Raw genomic sequence first — 15,978 nt, 5'->3', positions numbered from 1 at the left:
ATCACGGGCATGCAGCAAACTCCCCAGCTTCAATGACCTCATCTCAAAGTTGGCGCCAATAAAGCTACCAAGCAAATTGCGTGAAGATTATGGCCAATGTTTACTAGGTAAGTGCCCGTGAAAGCTGCCGCTTAATGGGGAATGAATACGATCAATGAGGCCCTGTCTACCTGCCCACACGCGCCCTGCCTTCCTGCCTTGCTGCAACAGCAGAACTTGTTTAGCTGAGATGAACGCCCCCAGAGCAGCCCAGACGGGAAAGCTCCCAGCTCTGCACGGCGAGACGTGTTCCTTTCCTTCTCAGAGCTGATCACAGTTTGCTGTCGTCTGTTTTTATGTTTATCCCTTTTGTAACTGCCTCTCCTCCGGAGTTTTTGCTCAAGCAGCACAGGGCCAGGTGTGTCTTGGGTCCTGCCGGATATTCTGGGCAGGGAAACAGCCAACTCCATATCTGGCTCTGGTGCTGAACGGAGAGAGCAGAAGGCCCAGGGGCCCATGCTGAACTGAGGCCCCTGCACCCAAAATTATGGTCTGACCTTGGGCAAATTACACAGTCTTCTTTACCCTGAGATTCCTCATCTGTCCATGAAAATAACTGCCCATGCCACACAGAGTTACAAGTATTAAAGGAAATCAACAAATTCACAACCTAGCCAAGGGGCTACAAGTGCATCCTCAACAGACAAATGCTGCCTTTACGGCTCTGATGCACGCTAAGCGGGGCGGCCCCACACATTGAACACTGCTAAGTGCCAGGGTGTTAAATGCTTCATGTGTGCTATAATACTCTTTAGATCTTACAACAATCCCAGGAAGAAATGAATATTATCATGCCCATTTCACAGATTCACCAACAGGTTGAGAGTATGCATTCTATTCCAAGGCCCTATGGTGAAGAAATGGCAATTTAAACCGGAATCTGGGCCCAGGCCTTGGCTCCATCTCTCTCCCATCCACCTGACCACTTGCCTATGAATTCCACCTGTCCAATATAAAAGTTTGCAGCCGGCCATCTCTTAAAAGCAATGTGTGCCACCGTTTGTCAATGTTGTTTAATTACCATAAACTGTTCTCAGAAACCACTACAGTAAAGAAAGTTGGACTTAAGGAATTCTGCATTGCGTTCTCCTGCAATGTGCAGGATCCCTTTCCTACACCTCCAAATCCAAGTGTATGCTTCCTCCGTGTTTATGTTTGCACACGGCTTATTAAAGCAGAAGGTATCTGCAGTAATTCCATCTCGGTTGCTTTCCAAGTTTGCAGATTATCCATATTCGGTCTGTGAACGAAAATACTACAATGTGAATGAGAATACTGCAACCATGTCAGTAAACAAAGAATACTGATACCAAGTCATTAAAGGCTTCCGCCACTCCCTGGCGAGGACAGGCCTGCAGCCCAGCCACTGCAGCAACTCACAATGGTGCCCTCTGAGCAGACTCAGAATAAGAAAGGACGGGCTACTGGCCCGAGATAGCTAGGTGCTTGTCTAAAAAATGAATTCAGTGAGTCCTAATATTTGCTTCCTCCCATTCATACAAAATCACTAAATTCTTGAACTTGAGATACCTGGCTTTCTTTAGATAACAAGTAATCTTTTATTGTTCCAACAACCTGGTCTTTGTTGTAGTGCTCCTATATATCCTAGCTCTTCCTCAACCTCTTGGGAGCAGTCCCTCAGAGAGTCCTGAGAGACGGTCATCCTGGCTCGAGTCCTCCCGCCAAATAAAACATAACTCTTAACTTTTAGGCTGCACGTTTATTTCAGTCAACAGTTTTGGACACCATGAAGCACCACAGCAGATTTCTCTCTACCTGAACTCTCCAAGTAACCAGAGCCTTGGTACCAGCAGTGGCCCTTTGTGCTCATCCGCCTCCTCGGGGGGTCCAGATGAATTTGGCTGAGTCTCTCTTGGTTCTCAGATCTCACATATTGGTTGATGATCCTAAGTTTTATCTGGCGGTGTATCCAGGTACGTGGCCCTCCAGTTGAAAGAAACTGAGGTGAATTACCCACCCAGTGGAGACATCCCGAGTGGGTCCAAGTTGAAAGACACTGGGTTCAGGACTGAGTGGTTAGGTAAGAGGCTGGTCTAATGTTTTCCTCAATTTGGTTACCTCCATTGAATTTTTCAGGATAAAAGTAAAACTCTTATGAGGAAACTTTCAACTCCAAATTTTGGACCATCCTCCTGGCTGGTAACAGCATTCTCGGGTGACAGGGAATCTTCCGGGAGTGGTAGACACAAAGACTTCATGCCACAGAGTTGTCCCTGTGGGAAATCTTACTAGCAAATTTATTCTGAGAACCCGACCTTACAATGGGGAATAGAAATTTCAAAAAAAAAAAAATACAGAACAGAAAAGAAAAGAAAAAGAAATGACAGATTGCCAGTCTCCAAGTAAAACCCCAGCCAGATTTATGTACATACAAAACTTACAACATTAATCGGGAATAAGAAAAAAAAAAAACTCACTCTGGAAATAACCAGGCCTGATAAAAACATTTTTTGGCATTCTGAACTTATAAAAACAAAATCCCCTTTAGTGGGAACTTGGATTTCTCTTCCTGTGTCCTTGAAATGTAAACGTTTTATCTTTCTCTGGATGTTTTAAGTGTGTGCATGTAAGTATATATATGTTTAGTTTAGTTTTTAAAGGAAACCTTGGACTCTGCCATACAAAAGGTTCAAGTATTGTGTACATACGGTGGCCACGCAAATAAATTGGGATTCTAAGCAATTCTTTGATTGTACCAATTTTCAGATATTTTGCCATCTTAAACTTTGTTGCATCAGCCTGGACCACAAAGGCTTTAAGCTTTTGGAGAGTAAACCTTTGAATTTTATTTAGGCAACACCCCGACTCTCATGTGGAAGGGCCTCTTCATCTTATTGGTTTAAAATCACTATATATATATATATATATATATATATATATATATATATATATATATATATATATATATATATATTTATATCTATATAAATTGATGGCCATATGATGGATTTTTTAATTTGGAAAAACTTTTTAATTGGTGAAAGTTTAAAGAGATCTCATTATAAATGGCTGTTTTATTGGTACCTATTATTATAAAGTTTAAATGCAGAAAAATATATCTAATGGTTAACCTAAGAACACAGATATAAAAATATAACTGGTTTCAAAAGCTACATTTTTGTTTTTCCTTTCTGATAAATGTTTCTAGAGATGCTAATAAAAACTTAGTATAATTAATGTTAATTAGGTTGAATAACTGGAAAAAGGATTGTAAAAATGTCGAAAAAAACAGATAAGTGGCTTATCCCAAAAGGATAAATATTTTTATATGGTTATTTTGAATGAGATCAATAAAATGGACATTTTTGGATTTACATACAGGGTTTTGATACTACACTACATAAAGTTAAAAAAAAAAGGGCCAAAGAGTTCACCTACTCCCCCCCAACATTAAAGTTCAAACAAGTCCGTTTTATTTACCACAGTTTAAAATATATTTATATGTAGACTGAAATACTTGATCAAGGATTGGGACAACAGACCAATTAATGAAATTAAAAATCGAGAAGGGCCTAAGCTCTTTGGCTGAAACTTGGGCATCCTAGAGACTTCTATAAAATTATATACAATGTACACCCACAAAAAAAAGGTTTCTGTCACTCCTTCTAGAAATAAGAATTATTGATTAAACTTAATAAATATAAAAATTAAAGGTATAAGATTTAATAAAATTGAGATAAAAGTTTGTGAAATTGGTATATTTAGATGGTCTTTATATAAACCTTTTGCTTATGTTGTGGGATAGATATGTTTCAGTGGAAAAACGCTTCCCCTTCTTGGTATTATAAGGCTGGGCACATGTCTATCCCTCTGAAAATATTAATTGAACAAATTAAAGGAAACCAATATAGTTACTTGAGACGTCCAATATAACGTAAATCTAAAAAGTAATTTGAGTAGCTAAAAAAAAATATAGGTTTACCCTGGGTTTAACTTATAACTCAAGGAAAAGAGACCTTAATAAATGTCTTATGCAAGCTTTGGAAGACAAAATAAAGAAAACCTTAGTTTTAAAACATGGAATTCTTTGTTTACAGCTCTTCTCACTGATACAAAAATGCCAATTAAGGAGATAAAATTGGGTCTGGGTGACAGAGCAGTTATCTGGGGACCTGGAAGAGAGTGTCTTTGTCTTGCAGATCAGAAATATAAATACAACAAACAGTGACCTAGGACTGAGCCTAATTAGCTCAACGAAATAAAACTTGAGGCCATGAAATTTTTGGCATTTTAGAACTCAGAACTCTGACGGGTCCTTCAGACTTTGTGAGGAAATCTTAATTATCTGTTTCATAAATAGTAAGCCTTAGTGATTTGAGCAAGCAAATTCAGCTTACTCCAACTATTATTATAAATATAAGTAAGTTTTAAAGTGAAGCTATGAGATCTCTAGCTTTTGTCTGTTTATAAGCCTGCATACAGATTATAGAAGTGAGATATTTCTACTGCTAAAAAAAAAAAATTTCGAAGTCAAAGAGCTCTGCTTAATTGATGTAAAAATATAAGAGCTTAAAAATTAAGTATTTTTAAAATAAAAACTTAACAAATTGACTTTCAGTGTCATGTGAATTGGAAAATATTCAATATTAAGGTAATATTTGATATTGTTTAGTTTAAGTATGTTCTAATAAATGTAGACATCTTTAAAATCATCCATCTTAACTATAATACCTTTACTGTACCTAGGTTTAATGAAAGTCAAATAAGATCCTGTTATATCTGTTGCAGATTTGTCAAAAAAAAAATAACAGTAATGTGCTGTGGTAAAATTTTAAGTAAATTAAATGCAAATGAGATGAGAGCTTTGGGTAAATATTTAAATATATTTTTAAAATGTATGCTTAAAATAATCTCTAAATGTTTGATATCTTTAAATTCTAGAGTTGTGCTAAATTAAGTTAAATGACAAGATTTTATTAAATATCTATGCCATTTTCAGATAAAATGATTGAAATATGAATTACTTAACATTTAACTTCCTCTTACAGTGAAAGTAAAGGTGTTTAGAAATATTAATAAATGGTTGGTGTCACACAGAAATAGTCTCTATTAGTAAGGGAATGATCTCAGTATCCTAGGAAAGTAATATAAATGCGTAAAGGAAGATGTAAGAATGGAATAATACTTTGTTAATGAAAAATAGTGACTTTCTCCTGAAGCTGGTTACCTCTGAATGGAAGACAAAATAAGGGACACACTAATATAAGTATAGAAAGCTGTGGAAGGCTTGTGGAAAAGGAACCCTGAGGAAAGTTTTGTACGTGGTCAGAATTGGCTAAGTTTAGAATCAAATTGGGCAACGTAAATGAATCTTAGAAGTTAGCTGGAACAAGATTAGATTTGGTTTTCTCTCTGTTAAGAGGAAAAAATTTTCTTAAAATATTAATCCACCTTCAGTAACAGATTGTAAAACTTCTTATACCACTTAGCTGATCTGTTCTGCCTTTACATTTGACATATTTTCTTGTTAATGAATTAGTACTACATTACAGTGATCTATATGTTTATCTGATCAAGTGTTCTGAAATCTTTCAAAAAGCTCCCCAAATATAAAATTCTAATTAATTAAATAAAAATTAATTTAATTAATTAAAATTCTTTTAATCTCCAGTTAAGTTTGGGATGCTACAGAAGGCCCCTGAAACATCCCAAAGAGAGATTTTTAACTATAAAGTTTCATTTGGCATTTTAAATAACATGGAATTGTCAAATGAATCATAAAACTTCTAAGGTTATATTGAATGAGAAATATTATTAATATAGGTATTGTAGAAATTATATGGACTCCCTAAAATTCTGGTTTATCTGAAATGTTACCAGTGATAATTATGGGTATAGTGAACAGGTTTCTTTATTGATTATAGTGTAACGGTGTTTAACCATGCTTTTAAATCTTTTGTCATTTATAGACAGTTAATTGTTTTCTTCTGATGGTTTTGCAAAATGCTTTCTCTTCAAGGAGATTTACTGATTTCTAATAAATTTCAAACTACAGCACTGAACTAAACTGGGTAAGACATTTTAAAGTTCTAATGAAAACTCTCATTAAAAGAATTAGTTACATGGGACTGATTAACCAGCTGAATATGGTTATAATTTTTGATATTGTTTGAAATACTACTGCCTTTTAACCTGTTTCCCAGACATAAAGAATCTCTTCTCCTTAAGCTAGTTATGGTTCACAGCAATTTGATAAATTATAACTATGTATACAGACTTGGAACAGTTATCTTTTCTCTCTATCTGATCCCTCAAAAGACTAAAAATACTTAGGTCCCCAGTGGCTCTATCAGACAAATTAGGGAGATCATCTCCTAAGAGATATAGGAGTATAAAGGTATTTTAAGGATTTTAAAGAGAAAAGAATTTACCTAAATCTGTAAGGCAAAAATCCATGAAAAGCCTTGACGTGGCTTTCTTGGCCTTAGAAAACCTTATTAACATTCTACCCTGAGACTCCGTATTAAAACTTCCAACACAGTCAATTTAAAAAGCCTATATGATCAAATAATCAGATTTAATTTGTAAAGAAATTAATCTTGATTTGGCTATATTTGAGAAAACTGAGGGTAACTTTAGAGAGAAAAAAATTATATTTTAGTCGATATTAAATTCTAGTTTTGTTAATTGAGGTCCATATTTACTAAGACACTTCCCAGATCATTCCTTGCTGTTATGTCACACTGCTGTACAGTTTAATTGAATTATGAAAAGAATACTCTAGGTTTGATTCTGAAGCTCAGTAATCTATCCTTGGGTAAAATTCCAATGCCCCATGACCTGCAGCCAGGGGATTATGCATACTGCAACAGGCATGACTTAAAGAACTGTCTCCAACCTGAATGGAAAGACCCTTTTTCAGATACTCTTAACTAGACCATACACACCAAAGCTGAAGGAAACGGAGTCTCGGATTCATTTCCTATCTGAAACAGCCCCTGCAGTGCACTGGCTTATAGAGCGCTGCTCACCTTAAAACAATGCCCAAATGGAGAAAAAGTTTCCATACCAGGATGAGAAGAAGACGACATCTGAGCTAGACTGCTGACCCAAGACACCGGACCAGGACTGTATACCAATTACTTTGATAATTTCTCCAACCTTTGATTATGAACTACTCCAATTGTTAAGTTTATGATAAATTACCTACGTCTAGTACTTCTGTGTTACCTTGGTGGGTTTCCCTAATACAAGGCTCTAACTAGGTAGCCCTCAGAAACATTATTCTAAAAAGAAATTATAGTTCTGTTTAGGCCACTGTTGATCTTACAAGGTGGGAGATTTCAACTGGCCAATTAATACCTGCTCTGACCCTGACCATAAATATGAACTTTCTCATAGGATCAAACTCAGAAACACAAGCAAAATTTTAACCCAAAAATACAACTTCTCGACTATTAAATTCTTACTCGTGACTTTATTAACGTTACTAGCTGTATTACTTATATCCTGTCTATTTTATAAAATTGTTGTCTATTACATTTCCCAATGTGTAACTAGGCCCACAAGATTGATGATGGCTAAACATCTTGAAGAAACAGATAAAATTTATAACCCTGAATAAAATAAATATAATAGTGTGATTCTATTTATGGGAATGAGCAAAGATGGGTAAACACTTCCTGGATCATAATAGAGTAGTAAGACAGGTGATCCAGAGAACATTTAGTATCAACAGGGCCTGATAAAAAAAACTAACACCTTGAATGGCAACTCAGAAGATTCTTCACCTGAACTAGGAATGAGCCATCCTAGCAACGTGGGACAAAATTGGTCATGAAATTTCTCTCAAAATATTGGTCGAATTTAGGACCAAGGGGGAACACTGTGAATGAAAATACTACAATGTGCATGAAAATACTGCAACCATGACAGTAAACAAAGAATGCTGAATCCGAGTCATCAGCGGCTGCTGCCAAACCCCAGCGAGTACATGCCTACAGCCCGGCCTCTCAGCCACTCACAGTGGTGCCCTCTGAGCAGACTCAGAGTAAGAAAGGACAGGATACTGGCCCTAGATAGCCAGGGGCTTGCCAAAGGAATGAATTCAATGACTCAAATGTTTGCTTCCCACCATACATAGAAAAGCAGTAAATACTTGAACTTGAGATATATGGTTTTCTTTAGATAACAAGCAATATTTTATTGTTCCAATTACCTGATCTTTGTTGTAAAGATTCTATTTATCCTAGCTCCTCCCCTACCTCTTGGGAGCAGTCCCTCAGAGTGATCTGAGAGGCTGTCATCCCGGCTCGAGTCCTCCAGCCAAATAAACCAAATCCCTTAACATTTAGGCTGAACGTTTATTTCAATGAAGTCCCAGAATAGACACAACTCATCAATTCTGTAATGGAACACACTGAATCAGGAACCAAAAGCGTGTTTTAGTCCAGAAAATCTCCAGGTTCCTATTTCTTCCTGTCATTATACAATCCCTCCAGAACTCATTACTTTGCTGTCTGCTCCTCTGGCAACCAAACTCAGAGAAGAGTCAACTCAGCAGAGCACCATGCTGGGGAGAACCCCCCGCAGAAGCACTGCAGGCTGCCTTCCCTCCCGCACGCTCTGCTGACCCTTGGTGTCCTCCGTGGAGACCAGGCCAACACAGCTCTTCCCAACAGCTGCAAAGTCGCTCACGTTAAATAAATCATTTTATTTTATATGATATTTTACGTATATACCCATCTCTGAAAACAGCTTTGCCAGAAGCCCAAATCTTCAACATTAATCTGCAAAGGCAAATCAGGTCCCCAAGGGAAAACAAGTCTTAAGACGACGCTAAGGCCTCCAAAGTCCTCTCCACGACCATGAACCAAACTGCCTGCAGGTCTGCAGCTGCAGGAGGCTACATGTCTGCTTTTAAAGCAACCCCTTTCTGCCCTCGGGTGCTACAATGCCCTTTTATGCCCTCCCATCACAGGGCAAGAGCAGCCGCTGCAGAACCTTGCAGGGCAGCACTGACAGGACTGGACAAAGGGGATCAGAGCTAAACAAAGCATTCTGATGACACGAGCTTGTCACTGTGTCTCTTTACAGATGTAGATATATATAGAGAGAAGTGGGGTGATATTGCTCAAAGTCACACAGCTAATAAGTGGCAAAGTATATAACTCTGCTCCTCCCTCCTGTGTGACGCCCAACTGGGACAACCACAGGGTTCTCTCGTGGCTGCCTGAACAGTCTTTTCCTATCACTCATGACACACAATAGTGTCTGAACTTAGCCTGCATTTGCAGCATCTTTTCCCTCCAGTTTCTCAGGAACAAGGCTGTTCGGGCCTGTATGAATTCCGGCTTCCTGAAATCTCCGTGCTCAGGCTGGTCTTGCCTGTGCATCCGGCCCGCTGCTCAGAGGCTCTTCCTCCCCTGCAGGAGGACGTTTCTAATCTTCACAGGGACACAACCTCAGGGGAGCTCTCCTCTCGCCCTCAGCATGGCAGGTGTCCCAGGCCTCATCCTGAGCAGCCCCGTTAGGACGGTGTCTGCCCAGCTCTGCTAGTCAGATCAGCAGCCTCACTGCCAGGGATTATAACCAGGTCACACTGCAAACCTACTGCCCGCCTCACAGCCCCCAGCCAGCAGGTCACCTGGAAGTCACAGCAAGTGCCCCACCCAATCCAGAAGTCTCTTCTTTTGCCAGCACCACTGATGAATGGTTTCCAACCTTCGGTCAGTTTCGCACAAAACAGCACCTTCAACTGTGAAACGGGTGGTTTTTCTTCTGCACCTCATCCTTACTGGAAACGTAAAGGGAAACCAAAAGGCCTTTTCTCAACCCTTTTCTGATGAAACCCTCCCACCCACAATACTCATATGCTCAAGAGCTTTGGATCCACATGATTTTCTTTCTCTTAGGCTAAGTGGCTCAAAAAACTAAGGGATTCTTTCTCCTTTGAGGGTATTAGCACTCAGTTTCTCGGCTTTAATCTGTTTTTGTCTCTCTCTTCAGTGACCCTAGCAGTTGCCACCTCTTACTCCCTTCAGCAGCCTCCCTCCCAACTTCTAGTCTAGGAAATCAGCTGTGATGAGGGGCATGGGGGCAGTCACAGAAGATGCAACTAAGGCACAGAGAGGCTACATAATTTGCCCAAGAAATCACCTTGAACCACCAACAGAGTGTGTCACGTCCCTCTGTTTAACTCTAATGCTAAGCAAGTTAACTTTTTGTAGATTATGTTTATAAACAGATGAGGTATGAAAATACATACAAGGACACACATCAACTCTAAGATATTCATTAACTCCACTATTTTGTTTCTATTTATTTTATTTGTATTAAAAAATTAAGAACCCCTGCAGTCAATATAGCAAAATGTTACTGGGTTTTAAATCCAGAATATACAGGGGTTGTGTCATTACTCATTCTTGTATGTATTTTCACAAGACAAAATGATTTGAAAGTCTCTCTCCCCGCCCCCTACTCACTGCTGGCTCTCACCAGAGCTCCCAGACCACACATCTAACAGCCTTTCACTTTACCCACAGCTGAACTCATCAGTTTTCCCCCAGAACTCCCTCTGCTGCTTTCCCTCCTCAGAACACAGCAGGACCATTATTTAACTCATTAATCCACCCAGAAACCTGGGCCTTACTCCATCCTACCTTCACAGAAATCATTGATCCTTTCCTCTTTACCATCTAAACATGCCTTCAATCTGTTCGCTTTTACCCACTGACCGTCCCACCGCTCAAGTGGAAGCCAACAACACTGCCCACCTGGACTCATGAGTCTCCCAAGTGGCCCCACAGCCACTCTCCCCTACTTGAGACAAATGTGATTGTGTCTCTCCCACGCTTTTGGACTCATTTCAGACCCACTGTTCTTAGAAGAAACTTCAATTTCTTCACCTGGTGAAGGTCTTTGCCATGAAACTGTCAGCTCAGGAAGGGCAGGACACACCCTCGTCCCTCGGCTCCACCATCTGGCAGAGCATCAGCTTGGGAGGATTGAGTTCTTAGCAAACTACTTCACTTATCCATACAAATCCATGGTAGATTAGAAAGATTTTAGATGTTGAGCTTGACTATTAATTTGGGGATTTTGCACTGGCAACCTGCAAGTATATATTCTAATTATTGTGTCTTCTTAAAACCATACCCAGATTAAAGGAGTATTTGTGGAATGTCTTCGGAGTAAAAGGGACTGTACTTTTACAGATTTTATGTTTTAAAATATGAACAACCCGGACAGGGTCAAAAATAGTACCGCCTCACAAGTGACAGAAGACAGGTGAGACGCATATAGCAACAGGTCACAAAGATGGTAAGAGCAAAGTTGTTTCTCCAACCCCCGAAAAAATTCCTCCAAGAACTGAAAACTCAGAAATTTGAAAGTAAAATACTATCATATAAAGAAAGAAAATAAATAATCCTCTTCATCAGGGTTTCTAGATCTGACTGCAGAGTTATTAGCAGGCCATACTGAATCCTAGCACAGAAAAATCAGATGGACTAGTGATGAGTAAGTTCCAGGAAAACGGCAGTAACCCCTCCACTTGAAAGAGGACACACACTCACTTGTTCAAGGTGATTGTAAACCACATTCTGCAGAAATTCAGAAGATTCAGGCACCGCTTCTAGATGGTGATGACACGGAAGGACGGCTTGGATGCATGCTTCTAACTGAGTCACCGGCATTCTTACACTGCAGGGGGAAATGGAGGCCCTCAGCCAAGAGCACAGTTGTTCCTGTCATGTATCCCAGGCCGTGCCTCGGGGTCTCAGTGTACTGTAGCAGTCTGGCCCCAGGTGAGGACCCGCAGCGTGGCCCAAGCAAGCAGGAGGGGCACTGTGCTTGAGAAATCCCATCCCCCATGGGGGCAAGAGGGGCTGGTGGGGTTGTGTGAACCTATAAATGCTCATAGAAATACACCTGCATACATTGAAGTGATAAAATTAAAAGTAGCAGGCTATTTAACAAAATTTCAATTGTCAGTGTTAATTTTACCATTCCATTCCGCTTGTCCCCTGCACTCTGAGACAGGCTTAGGCTCTCTCACACATGCAGCTCTGATGCAATAGTTGTGAAGTTATTTTACTTTGCTGCAAGTGTCTTCGCTCCCAGTGTCACTGTGACTGTCGTCTCTTAACACAGTCAGATATCTTCCTGGATCTCTCCCTGAGTTCCTTGCTCCTGCTTCTCAGATCCTGAGATAAAGAACAGGTGAAGGCACATGACTGGAAAAGTCAATGTGGACTTGACCAAAGTCCTCAGTGACCCCCTAGGTGAGTGCTGCCCACCCCTTACCTTCGATTCTCAAGGTTCTGCCCAGGGTGACATCCAGCCAGGAGAGAGTCCTGGGCCCTATTAAAAGCTGTGTGGCTTGGGTGCAGGGAAAGCTGCAGGAGCTGGTTCCGTAGCCGGTCCCATCCACACCTCTGCTCCTCTCTCTCCCGAGGCAGCGCTGCCAAGCCCCCAGGCTCCCTGAGCTTCTGTCTTTCTCTTCTACTCTACTTCAAGCCCTTTTCCTCTTCCTTTATTCCCTGATTATCCCTAGCTGGAGTGATTTTTCTATCATAGAATCTGAAAAAATTTCCTGCAGCTGAAAAAGAGGTGCCAGAGGTCAACGCGCATATGGTGGTTCCTGAATAGAGCCCCTGGTTAGGGGGACCCTCACCAACACTCATGGGGCATCAGGCATGTTGCAGGGTCGACCACCAACAACAAGAGTTTGCTGTGACACCAAGGCACGCACAGCATCCCTGCTCACTAAATTGTAGTTGTAGTCCTTTATTAAGAAGCAAAAATAAAAAAATTGCTCATGTTTCTTACTAAAATTATTTATGAGGGAGAAAAAGAAATTGTAATAGAAAGAACAAATTTCACTCCATGTTTGATGTGTTCATTTGGCTTTAATCCTGTACCTTGTTTTCTAGGCTCAGACTTGCTATCTCTGCACCTTTTGTAAAAGAAAGTTGCCTTTAGCCTGAAATATCCAGGAGGGTCTATTCTCCGGGCTCTGATCTTTAAGGATATTTGCTCTTCTACACTTATGTATAGATGGCAAGTTGTAAAATAGTGAATAACCTTTCTTTTTTTTGGAGGTTTTACAGGGCCACCATAATTTGACCCACATGGACAGCTGCAGGAACAAAGGATTTCAAGGACAAACAATTCATACAGCAAGAAGTTTGCAACAACCAGCCACATCCCCGCCACTTTTTAGTATAAAAGGAGACTGAATTCTGCCCTGGGGAAGAGAGTTCTACTGGATAACAATATGCCATTTTCTGGGTCTGCCAGCTTTACAAATAAAGTCTCTTTTCCTTACTCCAACATCTCATCTCCCGATTAATTGGCCTGTCATGCAGCAAGCAGAACGAGTTTGGACTTGGTAACAAATTGACTGCCTTAGAGGTAGTATGTCTCCACTGTTTCCTCATTTCCAGTATTTCACAACCTATCAATTTTATATGCTTTTTAACAACATGAACAAAAAACCTATTACAAGGAATTGATTCCACAGAAATAAAATTATTTCTACTCCTTCAAAACTTTTTTCTTTTCTATTTTATTTTGTTTTGCTTATTGAAAAGAAAATAAATTCAAATCTTTTTATTTCACGTATTTTTATAACTAGATATTGTAAATACTACAAAGATATTTAAATTGCAATAAAAATTGTTCATATATTAGTATAAAGATATATACACAATCAATGCAGATTAGGAAAGGAGTAGATATTTACTAAAAATCCACTGCACATCCAGTCTTTTACAAGCATATCCTGGAATATAAGCTCTATTATCCAGGGTCCCCCACCCCCAATCTCACTGCGGAGTCCCTTAGTAATCAACTACCAAGGCACCAGCATAGAACCATGAGATCACTATTTTAGGTATAAATGAGAGTATTAGCTCATTCAATTCTAAAACAGAAACCTTAAAATAAATACTGAACTTACTTACAGATAAACAAATTTGGACACAAAAAAGTACAGTTTCTCCCCCAAATTCACAAAGATAATAACTAGTAAAGGCAAGATTTGAACTCATGTGCCTTGAATATAAAGCTAAGTTGGAAATCCCCTTCAACTGTGGAGGACCAGCAGCACAGCCTGTCACCCTATCTTTGTTCAGATCTGGCTTTAGACAGCCTGAGACAGCACCCCTTCCTATGGAACTCGAGGGCAAACAATAACAATAAGGATTTTATATTCAGTAGTTTCTTAGGTCTCAATTATATAAAGTGTCAGCAGGTCAGCAGAAAACTCTGGGAAATATGAGTGGGTCCAGAGCTTTTTGCTGATAAGAAACTCAATCTATCAGGACAGAGTGACCTTCCCATGAGAGGCCTCATGGACATAAACTAAAGGCAACTGAGCAATGAAAACTAGCAAGAACATGGAACTCAAGCAAGAAGGATCCCTACCATCCCCTGCCCAGTTGCCTCTTCACCTTTGTGGACAAGACGGCAGAAGGTCCATGTTCTTGTCCAAGTTACAACATCATGGATTCTCACCCATATAATATTACGACTCTATGCTGTCTTAAGTCCGTTCCAACTAAAATATGATGACACCAATATCTCAGCGGAATGTCTATGTCTCCACTTTCTCTCTTCTATTAGGAGACTATATCTATGGCCACAAAGCCGAAATTCAATTAAAAACACCATGCACGAAGCCTGGTGAAAGTCTGTGTAAGAGACATTGTTCTCAAGCTCAGTGAGTGAAAACTCAGAAAAAGTGGTCCTTATCCCTCTGCAAGTGGAAGGTAGCCTGATTGTGTGTGTGTATGTGTGCACACGTGTGTGTGTAAATCAAATACAATGTATTCTGGGATGTGCACAGATTTTTTTTTATGTTACTATCATTTCATGAGGATGAGCCAACCTTTAAAGTAATTTGAATCTACTATTCTGAGAGAGTCTCAGGATCTTTTGGTGGAGGATGGGAAAGGGGAAAGGAAAGGAGGAAAGAAGTAAATGAAGCAAAGCTGTAAGTATATTGCTAGGGAAAGGCAAGACATTAATTTTGTTCCTACTTGCATCACACACAAATTAGGGACTGGCTTTCCCACATGTCTTGTCAAGCACTGAGTTGCAGAAGAACAGGTGACAGCCCATTTCTCACTGAGCTTCTGACTGTACGTGGCATCTTATAGACACTAATTATTTAACCTGATCAAACAATCTAGCAGCAGGCTGTAATTCTCCTATTTTGAGAGATAAGAAAACAGGAAGTGAAAGAGGGTATATAGCTTGACCAAAGTCAGAGGACAAGTAAACTAAAGAGGATGAATTCAAACTCAGATCTGAATGCAGAGTCTGATCTTCCCACTCCGAGGGCTGGAAATTCCTTAACACACAGGGTCCCCAGCTCCTCTGCTTTGTTCCTGGCACCAAGCATTTCCCATGGCGATATTCTCCAGTTCTCAGACACAGCGCTCTGTGCAGCCAATAACCTCCATTCGACCTTGATCATCTACCTGTCACGCCCACCAGGCTTCACCAGGCAAGAAAGCTGGCTTTCAACTGCATACAAAGCCACCCCTGTTTTATCCTGGACTCTTCAGCGGCTTTTCCAGCATAAACACAGCCATGAAAGTGCTCACAGTTTGTACATGAGCCACACTACCTCTCTCCATCTGTCTCCCCACCTATACTACTTTGCTATGACCATTTTGAGAATCTTGGAAACAAATTTTTAAAAACAGAAAAGAAAGGATTCTGTATCGAGTACTTAATACTTACAATTTAAATGAGAAGTTACAAAGTGAGTATTTACAAACCGAATCTGCCTTCCTAGGTGTCAGTTTTAACAGTTAAAATATACAATAGCAAAAAATTCTGACTTAAATAATTAACAAAAACATCAACAATAATCTGGAATAAACTCAAAAACAATGCCCATGTTGTACATGGAGGAAGTACACGACTGTACTGTGGGGTAAAGTAAGAGGTGTGAAAGTAGAGACA

At 39.8% G+C, this 15,978-nt stretch overlaps 1 protein-coding gene across 1 annotated transcript in view; it reads right to left on the bottom strand.

Annotated features, from left to right (window-relative positions):
• LOC140695006 (uncharacterized) overlaps window positions 1-15,978 on the bottom strand; it is a 153,474-nt gene that overhangs the window by 43,356 nt on the left and 94,140 nt on the right. The window contains exons 20-21 of the mRNA XM_072957981.1: window positions 12,007-12,206; window positions 11,577-11,703 (exon numbers count right to left, since the gene is read on the bottom strand). The gene's annotated coding sequence lies outside the window, so the exon portion shown is untranslated. The remainder of the gene's footprint in view (window positions 1-11,576; window positions 11,704-12,006; window positions 12,207-15,978) is intronic.

Source organism: Vicugna pacos, unplaced genomic scaffold (genome assembly GCF_048564905.1).
Source record: "Vicugna pacos unplaced genomic scaffold, VicPac4 scaffold_119, whole genome shotgun sequence".
NCBI classification, from domain to species: Eukaryota; Metazoa; Chordata; class Mammalia; order Artiodactyla; family Camelidae; genus Vicugna; species Vicugna pacos.
This window is presented reverse-complemented; position numbering and strand designations above follow the sequence as displayed.